This window comes from Vulpes vulpes, chromosome 8 (genome assembly GCF_048418805.1).
Source record: "Vulpes vulpes isolate BD-2025 chromosome 8, VulVul3, whole genome shotgun sequence".
Taxonomy (NCBI): domain Eukaryota; kingdom Metazoa; phylum Chordata; class Mammalia; order Carnivora; family Canidae; genus Vulpes; species Vulpes vulpes.
This window is the reverse complement of record NC_132787.1, coordinates 32,548,280-32,561,829: the sequence shown is the minus strand read 5'-3', so window position 1 is coordinate 32,561,829 and position 13,550 is coordinate 32,548,280.

The window sequence follows — 13,550 nt, the reverse complement described above, 5'->3', positions numbered from 1 at the left end:
AGAATGAATTTCTGAAGTAGTCAAGATTGTGCTGTTCAGAATAGATACCCAGGCTATTTATTGTTAGTCAAAAATTAAGAAGGGAACCCACGAAAGGTTGAAAACATGTGTACGTCTAGGTTACTTGACTGTACAATGAACATCACCTGACGTCTAATTATATGAATTATACAATATGTTACATACCATGATGCATTACAATGTACCACATGGCCCATATAAAATGCTTGTGCATATGCATATTCTGTATACAAATATGTACAATAATCTGTATGTAAATTGTCATTTTCCTGCTCACAGTACATCTAGGCCACTCAGCCCCTACATAGATATTAATAATTTTCCTTATTGATACACAGGAACTTTTGGTTGTTCATAAATTATACTCAAGGCAAAGTGTGTCTATTTTATATAAATGCTATTTAAATTATAATCAACTCTTCTACTTCATGGAGTTATTTATGCTAGAATGCTAAAATGCTACAGGGCAGGGATCCATTCTGGGGATACAAGGCCAATCTACTTAGCCAGTGAAAAGTGTGAGTTATATAGCCTTGGGAATAAATGCCCAGGGGTTGGTTGCCTAATGGGATTATAGCCAGGCTTCAGCCTTCACCAATACTTCATTGGTGAGTGAGGCAGAAACCTGTTTGGTGAGTGGGTTAAAAAGCAGCACTCCCCTGCTCCCCACTCCCCAGTTCTAAAAGAATGAGAGAATCAAACACCTTGAAAATATATAACAATGCAACAAAGTGTTATTTCTTTAATGCACTTATTTTCACACCCATAGTATCATTGATTCTCATATTCCTTTTACCAACAGTATTGGAACTCCACATAGTATTGGAATCCCATATTTAGGAAACTTAGATTCTGTTTCCAGTTCTGTCATTAGCTTGTTGAGTCAGAGAACAATAAGCTGGAAGGTATCTGTGACAGTCCATGAGCCATGTCTACTATCCCATTTAACTCTTACAACAAATTTCACTTAGAAGTTAGAAGAATTGCTCAGGATCATAAAGTTAAGACGTGAGAGGTGGAGGAGCAAAGCAGATGCTACAATCAAGGGTTTTGACAACAGAACTCTTCCATGGCACCATTACCCTACAGAGAAGGAATGGTAATCCAAAGACACACCTGCCTGTGCACTCTAACTCCTCATGCTTTACTCAAGGGACTCACTGTTACTCATGTCAAAGACATAGTGTGCAAGGGTGGCAGCAGAGGGCTTTGTTCATTCATTCATTCATTCATTCATTCAAAATGTACTCATTAAAAAAGAAGATGTTGGGGGTGCCTGGGTGACTCAGCTGGTTAAACATCTGCCTTCAGCTCAGGTCATGAGATCCCAGGGTCATGGGATGGAGCCCGGCATCATTCTCCCTGTTCAGCGGGGAGCCTGCTTCTCCCTCTGCCACTCTCCCTGCACGTGCTCTCACTCTTTTCATCTCATAAGTAAATAAACAAATCTTATTGAAAGTAGATATTGCCTACCTATTCACAATTTGGAGATCATGCCAGGCTTATATGGGGGCCTACATAGTCTAGTGAGGTAGCCAAACAGATAAGCAATGTGACAGTGTCTGTGATAGAAGGAAGCACAGGATGCTAAAAGCTCTAGATTTCATCTCTCTTAGGGGATGCAATAAGCTGAAAAGTTAATTGCTAAAAGGCAACTTTGCTGGGGAAGCTCACAAGTGGTGAGCACATAAGAGGATGGATGCAAAGATCCTTTTGTGATCTACTGCTGTTATAGGGGATATCATGTGATTTGGCTCCAGAGGCTCCCCAACATACTCCAGGTGTTCCTCAAACAATAGATTGGTCCTATCTTGAAAAAGGTTCTACTTGGGTCACAGAAGACTGGAAAAGCCTCATTCTCCACAGCCAGTATGTATCAGTCAAGATAGGCTAGGTTATGCTGTAGTGATAAATAACTCAGATCTCAGTAGTTTAAGACAATGAAAGTTTATCTCTAGTGTGTTGGCCAGAAGCTATGCTCACTGTAGTCACTCAAAAACTGGGACTTGTAGATGCTCTATCTCTACATATTCTTCCACAATTCCCAAGGCAGGGAAAATGGGTTATAGAAATACACGTTTTCTCTTAAAAACTTTCACCTGTAAATGGTACATCACACTTCTGCTTACCTATCATTGTCCAAAGCAAATCATATGGTTATGTTTAACTTCTGAGGAAGCAGGGAAATGCAATATTCCCTTGTGTTGGGGAAGTGAGGAGAACTGGAGTATTTGTGAATATCCCTAAAACTAGCAGTGTTTTAAGAGCCTGCAGTAGAGTTCTTACCTTTCAGGATTCCACACCAGCCTGTGAGCTCCTCAGCCTTGTGTGTCTCTGCATTCCAAGGGCCTTACACAATGTTGGGCATATAATAGACTCTCAGTAGATACTTGTTGAATGAATTAATGAGTGAATAGAAAAAGATTCTTTCCTAAAAGAATAATCCTCCCCACTGGTGGTCAGAAAAGTCTACATCACCTTTTATATTTTAAATTAAGCTTCAGAGACTGAGTTCCATCCCTATTTGTGCTTTTCTAACATAGCTAGAAGGGTACCTTTAAGGCCTGTGCTGCCTGTCAGGAGGAACAAGCTTGGGTAACAGCATTTTGAGCCTCAGTGATGACTTTTGGGAGCCATAGCACCCTCTTGTATGGAATTCTGAGGGATATGCTAGGAGAAAGGTGGGCAAGCAGCCAAGCAACTTCCAAATGTAAGAAATGGTATTCAAAGCATGGCACATGAGACCAACAAGCACATGAGAAAATGCTCCACATCACTTGCCATCAGGGAAATACAAATCAAAACCACAATGAGATACCACCTCACACCAGTGAGAATGGGGAAAATTAACAAGGCAGGAAACAACAAATGTTGGAGGGGATGTGGAGAAAGGGGAACCTTCTTGCACTGTTGGTGGGAATGTGAACTGGTACAGCCACTCTGGAAAACTGTGTGGAGGTTCCTCAAGGAGTTAAAAATAGATCTGCCCTACGACCCAGCAATTGCACTGCTGGGGATTTACCCCAAAGATACAGATGCAGTGAAATGCCGGGACACCTGCACCCCGATGTTTATAGCAGCAATGTCCACAATAGCCAAACTGTGGAAGGAGCCTCGATGTCCATCAAAAGATGAATGGATAAAGAAGATGTGGTCTATGTATACAATGGAATATTCCTCAGCCATTAGAAACGACAAATACCCACCATTTGCTTCGACATGGATGGAACTGGAGGGTATTATGCTGAGTGAAGTAAGTCAATCAGAGAAGGACAAAAAATATATGTTCTCATTCATTTGGGGAATATAAAAAATAGTGAAAGGGAATAAAGGGGAAAGGAGAAAAAATGAGTGGGAAATATCAGAAAGGGAGACAGAACATGAGAGACTCCTAACTCTGGGAAGTGAACTAGGGGTGGTAGAAAGGGAAGTGGGTGGGGGGGGGGTGTGACTGGGTGACGGGCACTGAAGGGGGCACTTGATGGGATGAGCACTGGGTGTTATTCTATATGTTGGCAAATTGAACACCAATAAAAAATAAATTTATTAAAAACAAACAAAAAGAAAACAACAACAACAACAAAAAACAAAACATGGCCCTGGGAGGTCAGCAAGGGCTGTGGATTATCTTTCCCAAACAAAGATGAAGGTGGTGACTAAATCTGCTGAGACCAGAGCTCTGGTTCTTCTTGAATAGACACCCTTAGAAGGCTCCCAGAACATAGTCTCTGTATTTTAAAGTAGCAATGCCAGTGCCAAGTTTCCAGACCTGAAGTAAAGTCCACAAAATCAAATAATGTAGCTACATTCAGAAGACAGCTAAAGTGCTGGATGACTACTAGAGCCTATCTATGGGAGCCACAGAAATTGACAGGCCAGGATGGGTAAGAGGCCATAATCTGATACATTCCTCATTTATCACTGCCCTTCACATTCCACAATTTTGAAGCTCTGGCAGTGATCTCTATCTTTGTTGTGCTGCTGTAGACAAAAAGATTAGTGCACGACCATGGTTGTGTATGCGACAAGACTGACAGGATGCTTGGGAGAAAGAACTGCATTGATCCACTGCTATGTGCAGAGTATGAACCTAAAAACAAGGCACAGAAGCCCCAATGGAGTGTTTTTCCTTGACAGTGGGAAATTGTGTGGATAGGACAAACAAGGAATTTGGTGTCATCCCAGTCCCTGAAGGGTGGCATAATTTATGGTCATCTTTTACTGCTACCAGGATCTTCAGCCTTCCTTGGTATGTGCTCTCCTGGTATTACTCACCCTGCTGAGCTTCCATATTTGCACACAGACCTGGTGTGCACTCCTGAGGGGCTGACCAATCATGCATGTGTGTCGGAAGTGTTCTGAAGTTATATTTGACTGGAAAGAGGATCAAGGTGGTACACACAGATGTGTCAATGACAGGACTTTTCCTCTTTCTTCCAACCATTCTTTCCAAACTGGATACAAGGGTGCTATGGTTCTCTGCAACCTGAAGCTGATGGGACATCTTCTCCAGTTCTTCAACAGGTTTGGCTGGGACTGCCTGGGCAGATGTCTGAGTGGTTGCCTTTCCCTATGCCTGATGATCTGGGGGTGAAGGCATGAATTTGACACTGGATTACTGGAGAGCATCATTGTGACTGAGGGGTTACTTATAAAACTCTACCTGATGCTACAATGGCAAGAGTAGCTCCCTAACTTTATGAGCCATCAGAGTCTTAGAAAATAAGAAGAGTTTTTATTTCTTCTGGAGAAGGATAATCTGGTTAAACTGAACTGCTTTGAATGAGCCTTTCAAGATAATAGAGACTCTCATTCCAAATCATCTTACTATCTTGATACAAGAGTTTCTTGTTTACATTTTCTGAAAAGGACTAAATAGTAAATATTTTAGGCTTTGCTGACCACATATGGTCTCTGTGATCCTCCTCCCTTCTCTCTATCTCTTCCTCCCTTTCCTCCTTCCCTTAAAAAACATGAAACTTTTCTTAGCTCAACAACCATTTGGAAACTGGCTTTGGGCTGGATTGGACTATAGGTCTGAGGTTCTTGAATCATGCTCCAGAGCATAAATGGAAAAAAGCATCTAGTCTCATACAAGACATGATGGCACCTGTGCCAAAGACTAAGTTGAAAGAGACTTAAACAGTAAGTTTATGGCTCCTGGCTAGATCAGTTGTACATGTACATAGGTCAAGATTTGAGAAGACTTGGGAATTGAAAGTACTTCTTCGTCAATCTGATAAATCCTACCAGAGATATATTCCGACAGGTCAGGGCTTATACATCCAGAAGTTTCCAGTTAAAACATAAATAGACTGAGGGGTGAGACAACTAGAATTCGTTTCTCCAGATGGTTTTCTAGTAAGAAGTAAATTAAAAAGAATGAAATGCAATCAGGTAGGTTGAGATACTTTCTAGACAAGAGTAAATATTATCGATATCTCTGGTTTAGATAGGAAGAGCTAGGAAAATACGTCAATCACAATTTTCTGTCCCCTTGACCAACTCCCAATTAAATATTAGATTAAGTGTGTGTTAAAAAGCACCCATATAGGATTGGGCACATCTGAGACTTTTGTAGTTGGAGCTCACCTTCTCCAGAAGTAGCCTACTGAGGCTGCAAGTCTGCCAGAGAGGCCCTATAGTAAGCCATGCACAACAGGAGAAATGGTGGAGACCAGTGCTGGCCTGTGTGGGCTTGTCCTGGTAGTCCTTTAGTTCACAGGATTTGCATGTGACATGTCAAGGACCCAGGAGTTCCTAGGACACCCAACTGGGTGTTGGAGCTAGGTGAAGAACTCAAAGGAGGCCTATATTACTAATACACTAATGCACACTAAAACATTCCAGGAATGCTATAATGAAGTACCAAAACCTGGGTGGCTTTAAACAATAGAAGTTCATTTTCTCACAGTTCTGGAGGATGTAAGTTCAAAATAGGTGTCAGCCAGGCCATGCTCTCTCTTCCTTACACTGTCCCAGCTTCTGGTGGTGGGGGTAGATCCTTGATGTTCCTTGCTTATAGCTACAGCACTGTAGTCTGCCTCTGTGATCACTTGGCATTCTCCCTTGTGTGTCTCCATCTTTTGGTGCTTTCCTCTTCTTATAAGGACACCAGTCATACTGGGTTAGCACTCATCCTAATGACCTCATCTTAACTTGATTACCTCTGCAAAGACCTTAATTCCAAACATGGTCACATTCATAGGTACAGGAGGGTTAGAACTTCAACATATCTTTTAGGGGAATACAGTTCAACAGGTAACAGAATGGGACAGTGGTCAAGTGCAAAGAGGTTCTTAACTGTCATCCAAGCAAGTGACACAGCTAGGTCTCAAAAGATCTGCATGTTCAGCAGGAGCCAAAGAAAATGACCAGTCAGCAAACGGATTGATACAGCTTCCACTGGGCTAAGAGACGAGGACACAAGCATATCATAGTAGACTCTAGCTATGCATCCAGCAAGAGACATAGGAGGGCACATAAATGTGTCCACTTTAACCTGACCTCTGATACCACAAAACTTCTTAATATCTGGGGCCTTAGGTCCCTCTTTGGGTAAAGAGAAGGAGAAGGGTGAGAGGAAGGAAAGAGTGACTGCCAGATGATCTTTACTCTAGAGATCAAACTCAAACTGAGAGAAACTTTCAGGCCAGAGGACACTGGATTACTGTCAGTTGGTAACCTAAAGTTTCTCCCCTTATCTCCATTATCAAAAATAGAGTACATTTATCATGATTAGCACTGAGTAATGTATGGAATTATTGAATGATTATATAGTGCACCCGAAACTAATATAACACTGTATGTTAATTATACCTCAATAAAATAAAATAAGTAAAATAAAATAAAATAAAATTCGCTCCAAAAAGAATAGAGGCTTTGAAGTAGAAAACAAAGCTCTCTCCATATATTTCTACTCCCATCTGAAACACACTTTGGTGTCCCTCTACATGTTAAATCAGTTATTACCAAGCATGTACGAGGCACTGCTATTGCACAGAAAAGATGTACGTGATCTCTGCCCTCATGGAGCCAGTGCTGTTCTGTCATTGTAAAAGCACTGTCCACGCCCTTTACCCTATAAGTGGGCCTCGGAGTGACCCACTTTCTCCCCCCACCACTACCATGCAGCTCCAGCTGTCAGAGGCAGGCTCTTAATTTTCTTTTTCACTCTTGGCACAACTGTAATAAACGCAGATGTCACGAGCTTAGATAATTTGAACCATAGCCTATTGGCCACTGAGTGGCTGCTTGATATTCAGGATGGCTCTCAGAAGACAGCTTCCTCCTGTCAAGTCTAAACATCCTCCTTCTCGAAAAGTCACTTATCTAGTACTACCTACTCAAAACAGGTTTTTGAGTGCTATTATAACTACTTTAGGTTACACCATCGGGTCATCAAATCTCTGATTCTGGCTTCAATATCTCATAGCCATGTCCTCCTGTCATCCCCACTGACACTGCCCTCAAAACCCCCCACTACTCTTTCTGCACTAGCATTTTCTCTGCTGAAATCCATTGTCCCCATTGCTGCTAGATACTTTTTCTAAAAACTGCAAATCTGATCTTGTTCCTCTTTTTTAAAAGTATTTAACATATAAAATATGTAAGTATTAATATATACAAATATTGAATCATTATGTTGTATACCTGAAACAATATAATATTGTATGCTAATTAGATCTCAATAATTTTTTTTAAATAGCATGATATTGAGAAATATCAAAAAGAGGCTATGACAAAAAAGGGCCAGTGTATAATATATAATTGAAAATTTTAAAAATTCATTTACCAAATTTTAAAAGTGAGATGTAAGAATAATATCAGTAAATAAAGTTGCAAAAATAGAAGCTGTTATCACTTTTAAAAAGGGCAGAAGTAATGACGGCTAAGACAGTGAAAAATAAGCCAAATAGTTTTTTAAAAAGATTTTATTTATTTATTCATGAGAAACACGAGAGAGACAGAGACACAGGCAGAGGGAGAAGCAGGCTCCCTAAGGGGAGCCTGATGTGGAACTCGACCCCAGGACCCCGGAACCTTGTCCTGAGCTGAAGGCAGGCACTCAACTGCTGAACCACCCAGGGGCTCCCAAAAAAAGCCCAATATTTACATGGATCTCAAATATATATATAGGAGTAAGATATTGATTAACTGATCTCTGCAATTAATCTACAATAGAAAATGGGCTTAAATATGAAAACAAGACACATTTTCCCAGAAAGTAATAAAGCATCTCCCAACACATACCTTTTACAAAGAAGAAGGAAGAGGAGGAGGAGGAAAGAGAGGAAAACAAGAAACATTTAATGATCCTTTATAGCCTACAGAGTAAAATCCTAATTTCTTTTTTTTTTAAATTTTTATTTATTTATTTATTTATGACAGTCACACACAGAGAGAGAGAGAGAGGCAGAGACATAGGCAGAGGGAGAAGCAGGCTCCATGCACCGGGAGCCCGACGTGGGATTCGATCCCGGGTCTCCAGGATCGCGCCCTGGGCCAAAGGCAGGCGCTAAACCGCTGCGCCACCCAGGGATCCCAAAATCCTAATTTCTTATGGGTAGACAATCTTCACACTAATCCCACCCTAAACATACGGGATTCTCAAAGTTCCACAAATAGATCAAGCTTCTTTGAGTCTTTAGAGTGCTGTTCTTCGTTCATTGTGTTCTGTTGTGTCCTGGAAATTTCTATTTGTTCTTCAAGTCTTTCTCTAAGTCAGTCTTGTTTGAGCTTTGCTAAGAATGCCCTTCGCAAGCCTCTCACAATACCTTGTGTTATCAGAGCACTTACCATACTGAAGGGGCACTGTTTATGTCCCCCATTTGACATCTCTTCCTTGATTTGTTCATTCAGTTAATATTTCCTGAGTACCTACTATGTGCTAGATATTGAGAAAAGATAGTTCTAGCCTTTAAAGAGCTAATATTGGGATCCCTGGGTGGCGCAGCGGTTTGGCGCCTGCCTTTGGCCCAGGGCGCGATCCTGGAGACCCGGGATCGAATCCCAAGTCAGGCTCCCAGTGCATGGAGCCTGCTTCTCTCCCTCTGCCTATGTCTCTGCCTCTCTCTCTCTCTGTGACTATAATAAATAAATAAAAATTAAAAAAAAATAAATAAAAAAATAAAGAGCTAATATTTTCATGAAAGAGACACCTGATACCTGGTGATTAGCACACACTTGGCATGTACACATCCCTCAGTAATGCTTGTAAATGAATGAATGAGAAAAAAGGGCAAGAATGTTATAGTATTGGCTGCATGAGTATACCGAGAAACTGTTTTTGGATATTATTTATTTCTGGGTCATCTGAAAGTCTCTCCTTTCCTCGAAATGCTCTTCTGTCTTTCCACTAGAACTCTCACTTACATTCTCAAGAATGCTTAAACTAGATTCTCCTTACTTCCCCTTCCCTTGCATCTCATTTTGTCATCATTGTCCTTGCCTCACAACATTCTTTGCTGAGCAGATTTCTCATTTTTCTCCAGACAAAGTGAACCGTCAGTCTTTCTAGGAAAAAGAGACACTTCTCCTGAGGCTCTTTCCCTTCCTATTTCATGAGACTGAATATTTTCATTATCACACACGATAGTGTACTCACAACCAAGGAAAGGCAAAGCAGAGTCAACATACTCTTGTAACAGAATCTCATTAATTTCTGTTTCTTCAAAGGCTTGAAAAAGGCAAACATGCTACACACAGAGATGCATGCATCACCCCAGGTGGGGAAATTCATGGGTACACATGCATGACAGCACATGGCTGTGCCCTGTCACCTAAAGTGGCATCCCCAGCTCCTGGGACATCTATTTGAGCCACTTTCTATATTCCTACAGACTTCTCTGCAGCTGCTGGAGGTTCCTAATCCTCTGCAGCTGCTGGAGGTTCCTAATCCTCCTACACTTTGGCCCTGCCTTGAGCCCTGTCCTAGTCTTTTCTCCCTGTTTTCTTGGGTCAATAACCCGTCTTCTTTTGCAACACCTGTACTGTGTGATAAAACCCACATTTACTGATATTCTTAACTGAGCTGTCACTCATGATGTAAAAAGTTAACTGTGCACACCACTACCTTGGTATAGTGCTTTTCTATGGGACCCCTTTTCACCATAGTCACTGGGCTATAAAGCTCTCACACTAATAACGAGGATAAACTATAGCCTGGTCCTCTTAAGCAGGTCCACAACATGAACTGATGACACTCAAGTTGACTTAAGACATAAACTAATAAACAGTGACTCTAGAGGCTTTCAAACAGGGCTAGACAAAGATGGCTAGTACTTTAAAAATGGCCTATAGCTAAACCTCATGTAAATACAATGCCCCCTCAGGCATCTTGAATCAGTTAGGATGAACTAGATTATACTGTTAACAAGCATTCCTAGAATCTAAGTAATCACGATAGCAAGGGTTTATCACTGGTCTTATTTGCCCACCACTGTTTAACCGCTCTCTGCTCCAAAAAGTGGAGACTTTGGGAGCCAAGACAACAGAGCAGCCTTTGGCTAGAATAAAATCCTATGGCAGAGGAAAAAGTGACCAAAGGAAAAGTGGCTCTTAAAGTGTTCATTACATTCACTCATATTCTATCAGCCAAAACAAAATCAAATGACCAAGGCTGATGGGTAGTCTGGGTGAGGGCCAGCACTTAGTTTGGTTGGCCAGTAATACAACCTATCACATGTTGGAAACTTAAACTATCCTCTGAATAACTCTTCCTGTTCCTCCACAAGCTATGTCTTCCTTCATTCAGACTTGGGTGAATGGCACTGACGTATACTCAGTCACATTTCCCCACATTGCTGTCAGAATTATTTCTTCAGTTTGTAATATGGATCATATCACATCTTTACCTAAAATCTTTCAGTACCTGCCCATTGCTCATAGGATAAAGTCCCAGATTGTTCAGGTGGCTTATGAAGATCTTCACAATTCAGATCCTGCCACCCTTTTTATCTCTAACTGTGCCTTCCTCTTAACACCTTGTGCTGTATCCAATTCTAAATAACCTAAGGTTGCTTTTTCTTTTAAAAAATCCTATTTTCATGGCTTCATGTCCATTTTTATGGTCCTCCTCTCCCAAAACCTAGTATACTCTGTCATCAGCCTGGAGAATCTTATCTATCTTTCAGCAATCAACACACATTTAACCTTCACTATAAAGATTGGACTCAAAACCACTACCCAGGTAAAACTGGCAACTAGTTTGCTTTGTACATCTATTATATCGCACAGAATTGGAGCTTTTAAACTTTTTTGATTGTACCTCTCTAAGAAATATATTTTATATCACAACCCAGAACACACATATATATACAGATATACAGTGCATATGTATCTGAGTATATCTATGTACATATGCCTGTGTGTATGTACACGCACATGTTGAAGTGAAATAAGACTCTTAGGAAACAATATCTGCCTTTACAACTTGTGTGATGAATTTTGTTATTTTCTATTTTTTCTATTTCATTTAACAAGAGGCATCTAGGTCCTACTGGAATTGGTTCCATGACTCATTAATGGGTCATAACCTATACTTTGAAAAATATGACGATGTAACATAGACGGATCTTCAGAACATAGTGCTTTGTAAAAAAGTTAGAAATAGGTAGTGAGGTGTGATTCAGTACCATTTATTTGAATTAAAAGTACATGCACACATGTATAATGATACACATTTTCCAAGAACATACACAAAGAAAAAAGATAGACTTAAAAATGGTTGTTGGTGAGGCAGGGAGGAGAATGAGAGTGTGGTATGGAGTTACAGAGTATAAATAAGCAAATAAATGTATCAATCAATAACTGGAGAGGCCTTGCAAGGACAATGATAATAATAGGTATTGACTTTGCATCTAAGGTCCAAAAGAAACTAAAACAAGGATTCACTGTTATGGAAACTTCTATTATAATAACCAAAATATTTTTCCTTGTCTTTGATGTTCTGTAGTTTCATTACAATTAATGTAGAGTGTGTATTTATTTTTATTTATCATGTTTAGGGTATGTTTATGAATCTTGCCTTTCTTCAGTTCTGGAAAATCTGCAGAAGTTAGCTCATCAAATATTGTTCTCTTTCATTCTCTATATTCTTTCCCTTTAGAATTCTGATTAAACATATAGTAAATGTTCTTTTTTTTCTTCCACATCACTGAACCTCTCATATTTTTATCTTCATATCTGTCCATGTATATTATGGATACTTTTAAACTCTAGTTTACAGTTTACTAATTCTTTGTCTTGATGTGTATAATTTGCTGTATAACTAAAGTTCCATTTGATTCTTCTTTCTTGATAGTTTCTTATGGCATACTCAACTTTGTGATTCCATTTTTCATTTCTATAAAAATTTCATACATAGCTATTCCACACTCAGTAATTGACAATTTTATATTGGAAGCCCTTGAGATCTAAATTTATTATTTGTCATTTCAGCTAAAAGTGAATGACAAACAGGAGTGCCTTTGGATCATCCTACATTCTCTGAGAAGTCTTGCAATGCTGTAGCAGCGATCAATGTCTCATATTTCTACAGCCAGAAGGGCTATAATGTCCCATGGAACCAGGCATTACTTTATTCCATGCCCAAAACAAAGATGTTTCAGTGGAACTCAACTTCTATAGAACTGGTGGGTCCCAGGATGTGCAGGTGCCAGATAGCTGACATTTCCATGTGCTGCCTTAAACAGATGGCCCCTTAACTAGACTGGCATTTGAATCCAAAATTCAGATAAAGTGTTTTTTTTTTTTTTTTGAGTATTCACTCCTCCCCTACAAAAGAAGAGAGAGCAGCAAGTGGCATTGCTTAGCCTCACAGTGAATCCAGCTTTGCCTCTGCCCAAGCACATCTGTCTCTGGAATGTCAAGAGCCTGGAGGACTCATTTGCTTATTGCTCCTCTGTTGATAGTTTCTGTCTGAATGGATGACAGCAAAAGGAAATGCCAGACCCTTATTCTATATGACCCTGTCCCTCAATTGCAGTGGCTTTTGATTGTGAGCTCATTTTTGCTTGCTTTTAATCTGTGAGAACCCTGAGGGCCTAAATCAGGGCTATTTCTCTCCATAGAGGATCTGTATACTTTTGCTAACAGGTAGCATCTTCTACTAACTTCTGACTATGTTAGATCCCTTCAAAACCTGCAAGTGTCATAGGTTTAATTTCCCCACTTGGCTGCTGACCCATTGCTCACACTCTGATAGGACTCCCATTGGGGTTTTCCTTTAGAGCAACTCCAACTTTTCCATTTGCTTATAGCTCTTCATTCTCACCAACCAGTTCAGCTCACTTTTGTGGAGAGCAATAGGGAGGGCTGGCATGAGCAATTCATGGAGATTTATTCTGAGTCCAGTGAGGAATTACAAAGTGTGTTGTATCTGAGATCTAGTTGTTAGGTAATGGAAGGGTCATTCCAATATATCTAATCAGCATATTGCCCAAAGGAGAAGTTTTTTTTTTTTTTTTTTTTGCTTTGTTTTGTTTTTTAAAAACATATCTGTCTTCCTCTATGGTACTACAAGCTTT